Source organism: Capsicum annuum, chromosome 11 (assembly GCF_002878395.1).
Source record: "Capsicum annuum cultivar UCD-10X-F1 chromosome 11, UCD10Xv1.1, whole genome shotgun sequence".
NCBI lineage: Eukaryota > Viridiplantae > Streptophyta > Magnoliopsida > Solanales > Solanaceae > Capsicum > Capsicum annuum.
In genome coordinates this window covers 11745947-11756893 of record NC_061121.1, presented here as the reverse complement: position 1 = coordinate 11756893, position 10947 = coordinate 11745947, and the positions used below count along the sequence as shown (strand labels likewise).

Here is a 10947-nt window from a genome sequence, read left to right as displayed (position 1 = left end):
GAGAAATAAAAATGAGAGTCTTATTAATGAAAATCCTCACGGGCACCCCGTAAGACGATGATAAGTTGAGAGAGATAAAAATGAGAGTTTTATTGGTGAAAACCCTCACGGGCACTGTAAGACGACTGTGAGTTGACAGTAATGAGAATAAGCGAGTCTCATTGGTGGAAAACCCTCACGAGCACCATAAGATAATGGTGAGCTAAGAAAAAGAAAATGAGAGAGGCTTGTTGGCGAAAACCCTTCAAGGGACTACTATCTAAATGATGTCTCCGAATGCAATTGGCCCAAGGAAGTAACTCAATTTTAGGGTCATTAACTCAACAACGGTGGGTGAAAGTTAGGATGGAAAGATCAGGTAGCTTAATCCAAAATACATGTCATAATCATTAGAGTTGACTGTCACTTTCAGATAAATTCTTCTTTCCTCCTTTTTAATGGGGATATTCATTGTCTTTTCTTTCTTCTCTATAATTTTTGTTTTCTTAAGTCAGTTATCCAAATAAAAAAATCATTGTCATTTTTCTCGTATTTTTGAGTCAAGTCCGTGTCAAAACAAGTGAGAAAAGATATCAAAACTGGCTACGAACTTCTTTAATTGCATAAAGCAAGACAAAAGGTCTGCACATGAAAGAGACATGATTGGGAGCTGAAACAAAACATGAATTTTTTTTGTCAATAGGCAAGTTTGGGGGTTAATAGAAATACCAAGCTTCAAAGGAAGTGTCCAAGGAACATAACAACAACAGAGATACTATGTTTCTGCCAGAGTCGCTCTTAATGATCTAAGTTCAGATCAATGTTGCCGCAAGTCTATGACAATGCCAATGGTTGGAAGCAAGATTGAATGTGACCAGCGCAAAAGCAATTTCCTTGAAATCAAAAGCCACAAACCAGAAACCATGTTTGAAACTCACCAATTTTCTTTGATGAAACAGGAAATATGTTACCTTCAAATCAAGGACTTCAAAGCATAAATATCAAGGGCTGCAATGCCGCACTTCTATAAATGCAGGAAGTAATTTTGATACATAGGTTTGATAATCAAATCATGGTAAAAATTCATCATCATATATCCCTCAGAGACACACTTTCTTATCAAGGTATTTCAGTTTTTAATTGCTAGGTGATACACTTCTCATTCCCCTTGACTCTTAGAAAATGTACTTTCTAGTCAAGTTTCCTCTCGACACCTAGAAGACATACCTTTTAGTTGTGTTATTCCCCTACTCCTAGAAGACGTACCTTCTAGTCGAGTCATTTTTCTCGACTCCTAGAAGACATACCTTCTAGTAGAGCCATTCTCCTTGACTCCTAGAAAATATACCTTCTAGAAGAGTCATTCCCCTTGACTCCTAGAAAATATACTTTCTAGTCGAGTCATTCATCTCGACTCCTAAAAGACATACCTTCTAGTGAGTCATTCCCCTTGACTCCTAAAAGACGTACCTTCTAGTCGAGTCATTCCCCTTGACTCCTAAGAAGATGTACCTTTTGGCCGAGTCATTCCCCTTGAATCCTTGAAGACGTACCTTCTGGTCGAGTCATTCCCCTTGACTCCTAAAAGACGTACCTTATGGTGTAGTCATTCCCCTTGACTCCTAGAAGATATACCTTCTGGTCGAGTCATTCCCCTTGAATCCTAGAAGACTTACCTTCTGGCTGAGTCATTCCCCTGACTCCTATAAGATATACCTTCTAGTCGAGTCATTCCCCTTGACTCCTAGAAGACGTACCTTCTGGTCGAGTCATTCCCCTTGACTCCTAGAAGATGTACCTTCTAGTTGAGTCATTCCCCTTGACTTCTAAAAAGATGTACTTTCTAGTCGAGTCATTTCCCTTGACTCCTAGAAGATGTACTTCCTAGTCGAGTCATTCCCCTTGACTCATACAAAGATGTACTTTTTATTAAAGTTATTTCCTTTATTCCTAGAAGATGTACTTTCCAGTTGAGTCATTCCCCTTGACTCCTAGAAGATGTCCTTCCTAGTCAAATCATTTCCCTTGATTCCTAGAAGATGTATTTTCTAGTCGAATTATTCCCCTTGACTCCTAGAAGATGTACTTTCTAGTCGTGTCATTCCCCTTGACTCCTATAAGATGTACTTTCTGGTCGTGTCATTTCCCTTGATTCCAAGAAGATGTACTTTCTAGTTGAGTCATTAACCTTGACTCCTTAAAGATGACTTCCTAGCAAGTCATTCCCCTTGATTCCATGAAGGTTTACCTTCTAATCGAGTCATTCCTTTTGAATCCTAGAAGATGTATCTTCTAGTCAAGTTATTTCCCTTGGCTCCTAGAAGATGTACCTTCTAGTCTAGTCATTCCCCTTGAATCTTAGAAGATGTACTTTCTAGTCAAGTCATTTCCTTTGACTCCTAAAAAATGCACTTTCTAGTTGAATCATTCTAATTAACCCATAGAAGATGCATTTCCTTGTTTGAGTTTTCAAGTAGTTACGATTTGACTTTCACAAAAGTTCTCTGATGATGAACTGGAGCAAAAATTTAATTTCTATTGTTTGGGACTTTACTTTTCTGAAAAATGGAATCTTTCTTTATCATAAACTCTATTTGGGCTAATTTTCTTTTTAGTTTCGATATGATTTCAGGAGTCCACCTGAAGAACAAGGCGAATAAATGAAAAGTCAAGCAAAAAGGTGAAGAAGTTGGAAGTCAAGCAATAAGGTAAAGAAGTTGAAGTCAAGCAACAAGGTGAAGAAATGGAAAGTCAACAAATTGAAGAAATAACAAGTCAGGAGCCCGCCTGGAGAACAGGTGAAGAAATTGAAAGCCAAGCAACAATGTGATGAATTACACGTCAGGAGCCCACCTAGAGAATAGGGTGATGAAATAACAAGTCAAGAGCCAAGGAAAGCTTCATAGATAGGACTTTTGTAATTTCATTTGTGTTTTTAATATATAATTTTCATTTTTTGATATAATGATAGAGCCATGGACCGAAACCTCGATAGAACCTCACTCAACTCTCCAACTCGGTATAGTCCTTCTTCATCGAACCCTTTGAGATTTCTATGACTTAATTCCCTCATAAATTGGGTAGGTAGGATGTCCCAAATCAAGACTTGGTGGTACACTGTCTCAAAATTAACTTTGTGTTTAAATCCAAAGAGGGGCATGATGTAGACACATAATTTTTGTCCCACTCGAAAGCCCAATTTATCCATTTTTTTGCTCACTTATCATACACCCTCATCCATTTAATAATTTCCCCATAAAAGATAAAAAAATAACTAACCTAATAAAAATACCCCACTTTTGACGCCTCACCCTAATAAACCACCTAATCCTACCCCCTACCCAGTTACACCCCTTAGTCTCTCCCCCTTCACGTTCTTTTTTCTTTTTTATTCCTACAACTAACAAACTATATACACATAGATTACATATATACACCAACTCACACTCACTGGAATTGGACAGAGAAAAATCCACACACATAATATATACATATTCACCTACACACATATGGAGGCTTCTCATTCATTGATTCCTTTCACAATACATACCTTACATTCACACACTACAATTCATTCATACACACTCTAAAATAGCAAGAGAAAATGATACACACACCAGGAAAACACACACCACACTAATAGCATACACGCATACAGAAGGAGAATTCATATCGAGAGAGAGATTGATAATGAGAAAATAGTGAAGGAAAGAGTGAGAAATAGAGAGATCAAGAGAAAAGCTGAGAGAATGTTATCAAAATTGAGAAATAACAGATAATGAAATCAAGAAGAGATAATTGGGGAGAAGGAGATCGGTAAAAGGGGAAAAATAAAGTGAATTAGATATCTACGACAAGTTTTTCGTCGGAAGACACTGTTGCCACCGATTTCTGTTACTGCCAAGCTCACCGGAGCTTAGGCGAAGCAGAGAATGAATTCTAACGAGGTGCAAAAATAACCCAAAACCCTTTGACCAAACCACCACCGAAAAATAACATTAATTCCATTGGCAACAACTCCTTTACAAACCCCATAACATACAAAAATAATGTGTTTCTTCTCCCTTCTTAGATTTTGGTTTGGATTTGTTACGAAAAATAGAAAGGGCGTCTATCAAGGTTGGAAATTAATTCGTGATTGTGGTTCGAATCGAGAGTTTTTGGATACGGCTTTGTCTTCTAATCGCATCATTTGACATAATAAAATCTTCGTTTGAGGTCCATTTCTCTTTCTCATTCTCGATTACATTTAAATTTGGATACTTTGCGTGATGAATTCATGTTACATGAAGTTTGTTTTGTATGATTTTGTGATGCTTGAATCATGAATGTTGTTTGATGTTGGATTCGGATTTTTGAAGATTCAAATGGATGGTTGTGGAGTAAGTTAATCGTTGTTTAAGGATAAAGTTGATGGTGTGGACTGAAAAGTGATAAAAAGTGAATATTGATTAATTTAATTCCTTGAATCGTTGTTTGATTTGAAATGAACACTAATTTTATTGAACTTGATAGTGTCATGTGTTAGGCAAAAAATCTATAGGCAAATCGTAGATTTTAGGTAGGCAACTTGTAGGATTCTATATCATCGAATGTGTAAATATTTGTGTTGACTAATTTCTCCACTTTTATTGAATTTTATCAGATGCATTCATTTGGTCGGGGAATGCCCGAGACACATTGTACTTATTCACTGGGAAATGCCCCGAAGTATTTTGTACACAAAGAAGGCTCGTGATCCAGGCCCAAGACATTGGGTAAAGCATAACTAGGATAGTTAGAATAGTTTAGGTTATAATTTCAGCATTTTTATTTGGGTATTTATTAATTTGGACTGGACACTATTTTTTGTACTTTTGAGTGGTTGGTTGATTGTTTTCGTGTTTATGTGTTTGTTGGTTTATACATTCATAATGTCATGCTAGCTGATATACTATACGAAGCGACCGTGGTCGAACCACAAGATCGAGGATTGCCTAACTCTTTTCCCTCAGTCAATAGAATTCCTTAACCGAAATGTTTGTTCATGGACTAGTTTTTAAAGAGTCAAAAATCGTTTTCAAAAAGGATTTTTAAAGATGACCTGGCACACTAAATTTATGCCAAGTGGCAACTCTGATTTAAATATAAAAGAATCCTTTTTGAAACTAACTTATTTTGTCACTTAATAATAAAACCCTTTAAACTTAAAATCTAATATTTTTTTTTTGGTTAAAAAAGGGACGTGACAGAACCCCTTAATGAAAATTCTAGCTCTGCCACTGATATCTTCCTTTTTATGCTATATTGTGTTTGCAAATCAAAATTTGAGTGATGAGTGTTGTGAACTAAGTTGATGAGACATTCTAAAGATATTATTACACTTGTCTAAACTTTTTTTCAATTGCACTATTTTTAAAAAATTCAGCATACATCTAATGATATTTTAAAAAAGTGATTAACAACCTAAACTATGTAAGTGATTTGATGTGTGTACGGCATTTAGGGTTTATGATGTAAAAGAATGTGTGGTTTGGGTGGGTGGTTTGGGGGGGGGGGGGTTGCGGGGAAATGAGTGGAGTGAATTAAGAGCTTGTGAGTTTGTTGCAAGAAAACATAAGGAGGGAATCTTTTAAAGATGGCATCTTGTTGATTAGTCTAAAATGGCAAGGAAGCAAAGGGCAAATGAGTTGACAAGAGTCTAGGTAAAGTGAATGATGAAAAATCAAAGACGTTACCATCATGGTAGAGGTTAAGTTCCAAGAATGGAACAAGATAGCAAGGGTTTTTGATAAATAAAGGGTGATTTTGATTAAAAATAGGATGTTACTTTCGATTCACTAGAACAAATAAAAGTAATTTAAACCAAGTAGTTCCTACCTTAGGATTTGTTACAAGGATGATATCACTAGCTTGAGCTCAATCAGACCTTGGATAACTCTTGGTGCTGTCCAAAAACCTTGGTAATTATAGAAATGTGATCCAACCCTCCCTTTTTCTTTGGGTAGGAATATAGAGAGCAATTTCTTACACTCTTAACTTAGGTTATCCTCTTTTGAGGAGAGTTTGATATGTTGTCATGGTTTTGAGGATAAAGAGTTTTCTTCTAGTCTGTATGATAAAGGTTTACTCATAAGAGATGAAGGGCTGATGTTGTGAAAGTGTGTGGAGTATTTCAAAATTGACCATCTTGTTCGTAAATCTCTTTTCTTCCCTCTATAATGATAATAAATTAAAAATATTAAGATAAAAGCAATATTGTAATTAACTACACCCAGGCTAAGAAAAATTAACAACTTAAGAGTTTGGAAAAATTTAAAAGTTGTTATAAATGTATTTACATTATAATGAATGTTTATCAAGATCTATCAAGTTCTACTTTGATATCTATTAGGATTTGAATCATCTGTCTTTTACTCAGACTAAGAGTAAATTTTTCCCTATAAATAGAAGGTTCCTTCATTGTAAATTACACATCAAGATCCTCAAGAGAAGAAATAAGAATCTCTCTATTCTCTCTACTCTTCTTCTTATTCTTTATTGTCTTATAACATGTTATCAACACGAATGTTCTCAATTTAAATATTAGAACTCGACAAAACAAATTCTCAGGTGATGTGTTTCTTTAGTTTTCTAATACGATTGGTAAGCCTTTGTACCAAAGATGAAATCCTTTTATAAAATTAGTATCACTGATACAATAACTATCTTTGTCACTTGTCTATATAATAATATTACCACATGCAATTCAAGGATAGGCAGGAATCTTACAGCGTACATGATAATTTCTTTTGATAAAATTATATGCTCTATAACCTATTGATACTTGTTCACGTCAGGTGCATGTAATGTGTAACAATTCATTATCATCCTTTTGGGTGTTTTCTTTGCAGTTTTCGAGTTTACATATAACACGAATATTAATTATTTTCTTTGAGAAACTGTGTTTGAGTTGCAGGGAAAGAATAAAACCTCATGATGCCTCAAAGTCCCTTGGCACAAAACATCACGATGATAAGATGTTAATTTTAGTCCATCTATTTATGTCTAAGATGCCTTTATATGGATAAAATATTGAGTTTGAATCTCAATACACCGTATTGATGATATTGTGATGGCTAAGAAAAAATAATGGGTGTTCGATGAAAAGTCATGAAATTCAATCCATTGAATATGCTCCATTCCATAAAGTGAATGTGGTAGCAATATATGATAAGTCGGAAATATGACAACTTACTTCATTTTTGAGGTGTATGTGGTAGCAGTGCATAATATGTCTGAAAAAAATAAGTGATTGAATGCACGAATATACGCGTGGAGGGACAATATGATAATGATCATCAAAAGTGATGATATTTTCACACACTTATATGATTATAAGATATGCTTGAGAAAAATTCTCTACATCATATGTATGCCTCGATTTGCTTCTGAAGTAGCAAAATCTTGAAAGAGGTTATAAGCTATCATAATTTGATAGGCCTAAGACACAATTATATTCCATTTCTGGGGAATGAGAAACTTATTAATGCAAACGTGCACTTGATTGTGATTGGATCAGAACTCACCTCCGAAAGAGGTTGAATAATTTTGAAATCTACTTCTGAAGTAGTAAATCTGAAATATATTTATGTAATAGTAAATCTGAAATTTACTAAAGAAAAAGTACATGTCATGGTAAACTTGGAGTTACTAGGAGAAAAGTTCACAAATTGATATGAACGATTGTGACATCTCGAAGATGTGCATATATTGAAGAACTAGAAGATTGTTCAAGAATTTTTTATGTCGTTTGTTCTTATGATAAGTTGGTTGGACCAACTAATATTGGGATTGGATCCCTTCAAATCTGAAAATTATAAAAGGTGAATAAGGGTCCGTTCACCTATCATGTGATATGTTGAAAAGATGCATCAATAAGATGATCATATGTACATTCATTCTCAACTTGCAGTTTGACATTCATAAAGTTGCTTGCTCCATAAAATTGAGTTAAGAACATAATTTTCAGATTGTGAAATCAAGAAAGTTATTTTGATGATGATGGTTTAGCATTGAATGCCTTCGATAAATAGCTAAACCATCGCTAATGAGAACAAAGCTTCATGCGTTTGTCCGAAATATGATATGTTGTATACAATAATAATTGTATGCATTAGACCAATAAATTATGATTATTTCTTCCCCTCAATTGGTTCAAGGTCATGAACCAACTATTCCACCTAATAATTTTGATGTGTGGTATACGATTAATGAATATACCATGATTCACAAAGATGGATTCCTCAAAGAAGATAGAGGATGTATGTTAGTTTTCCTAACATAAAGGGGAGATTATAAGCAACTATGAAATATGTTAGAATAATCACCAGATCCTCATTCAAACGATAATTCAAGTCAAATGCCAAAAGCATTTCATATTTAAGCTACAAGTGCTCCTATTTTGTGTCCATGAAGGACAAAGTCTATGCATTCATTAAGCATGGTAGACCAATCGGTTCCAAATGAAATAATTCTTGAAAAGGATAAAGAGAAAATAATCATAATAGGAAGGCAATGTCTATGACATAACACTTCATGAAACCTTATGAGAGGTTCAGGTGCTTGAAAATAATGAAGTGATGAGATCTCAAAATGTTATGTCACATTGTGAACCGATACAAAATGATATATCATCAATATCTTTGATACAATATTGGTGCAATATTGTGAAAATTATGAGGATCTTAATTCTACGTTAATTTAAGCATGCTGACGTAGAAATATTTATCAAGTGACACGGAAGGACGCATCTTGGTAAGTAAAAAACTTATTTGATTTGCAGTCCAGATATTTGAAGATGTCACTCATGAAATGTTGAATATTATCACTTGACAAAACTTATGTGAAAAAATTTTAAAGATTCAAAATTCTTGAAGCATATAAAAGTTTCTAGAAAACTTATTTATAATCCTTATATTGTATAAGCTTATTGCTTGAAAATCATTGAAACTCTTGGAGAGTTGTCAAAGCAATAGATTATTTGCTGAAATTCAATATATATCGAATTGGATTGGTTATGAAGTACCATATCTTAGTGCAATTGATGCTCTCATGTACCTTGCAAATACTACAAGGCCTATAGCCTTTTCGGTAAATATGTTAGCAAGGTATATTTCTACTCCTACTAGGAGACATCAAAATGGGATAATATACATGAGCTTATTTTATTCTAAAGATTGAAGTCCCGATTTTACTGATTATGCTGATGTTGGGTACTTATCTAACCTACATAAATTTTGATCTCAAACATGCAATGTGTTCACATATGGGGATACTGTCATATCTTGGAGAAATACAAAGCAGTCTATCATAGCCATCTCATCGAACCATGCAAGATTATAGAAATTCATGAAGCAAACCGACAATGTGTGTGGTTGAGGTCCACGATACATCTCATTCCTGAAAAATATGGTTTGAAATATGATAAAGTTCCCATAATTTTTAAGAAGAAAATGCATCATGCATACAACAACTTAATGGAAAAATTATAAAAGGAGATAGAATGAAGTATATTTTGTCAAAGTTTTTCTATACATGTGATCTCTAAAAGAATGGTGATATTAATGTGCAACATATTCATTCAAGTGACAAGGTAGCTGATTTATTCACCAAGTCTTCTTCAACTGCAACTTTCAAGAAGATCGGGATGAAAAGGTTCAAGGATGTTCTCATTAGGGGGAGTTAATATGCGTTGTGCTCTTTTTCCTTTACGAGGTTTTGTCCCAAAGGGTTTTTCTTGTAAGGTTTTTAATGAGACAACTTATATGTGTATGGTTAGAGATATGTACTCTTTTTCCTTCACTAGATTTTTTTCCTCTTGGTTTTTTCTAGTAAGGTTTTAACAAGGCACATTATCTACCAATTAGACATTCAAGAGGGAGTGTTATAAATGTATTTACATTATAGTGAATGTCTATCAAAATCTATCAAGATATAATTTAATATCTATTAGATTTGAATCATCTTTCTTTTACTCAGACTAAGAGTAAATTTTTTCTTATAAATAGAAGGGTTCCTTAATTGTAAATTACACATCAAGACCCCTCAAGAGAAGAAATAAGAATCTTTTTCTATTCTCTCTACTCTTCTTCTTGTTCTTTATTGTTTTATAACAAAAGTAATGAACTAAGGACATTGTTTTTATATAAGGACATTATTGTATTTTAGAAATCATTCTAACTGATGAAGTTTTTCTCATAGGGCCTCAAGCTAGTAGAAGAAAAAACGATGTATAGAACATACAAGTTCAAAAGTGTTTTTTTTTACATAAATTGAAATCATTAGCATGCCCAAACAGAAACAAAACTTTCCTCACGTAAATTGAACTCAAAAATCAAGTATCAGATTGAAATAAAAATAATGAACTGGAATTAAACTGTTATCTGGGCTGTTCTAGCCCTTTATGATGGCCCGATGCGGTTTGACTCTCGCTGGGCCTCTGAGTTACTGGGCCGCCGGTCCTGGTCTAAACCATCTCAATTGACAGGCTCGGTGGATCAGCTCAGTAACAAAATTAGACCAGGCCCATCGATTATCCGAGCCGTCCTGGCCCGATTTAATAATTTTGCTTTAAAAATTATTGCCGCTTGCTGCTGGGCCATTTCCAACAGTCAAATGGACCATTGGCCCAACGACTATAATGCCGTTTGGGAGTTCAACGGACATTTGGGAGTTCAACGGCCATTTGACATATTTTCCATTATTTAAAAAAAATAATTAAAATTTTTCCTATAAATACCCTATAATTTCAAATCAATTTTCACACAAACAAATTCTCTCATTCTCTCAAATCTCAATCTCTCTCAAATATTCTAATTATCTTCTAAAGTCCTCAATTTTATTTTTAAATTTTGCGATACAAATATGAAGTGCAAGTTTTCTAAAGTCACAACTTTCGGATACTTCTAAAATTTGGTATTGTCATTCTATCTCTTACGTTTAATTTTT

General features: G+C 34.2%; 1 pseudogene; it reads right to left on the bottom strand.

Annotated features, from left to right (window-relative positions):
* The window catches only part of LOC107846739, a 51467-nt pseudogene extending 40802 nt beyond the window's left edge, over positions 1-10665 (bottom strand).
* Positions 10666-10947: the final 282 nt, after the last annotated feature.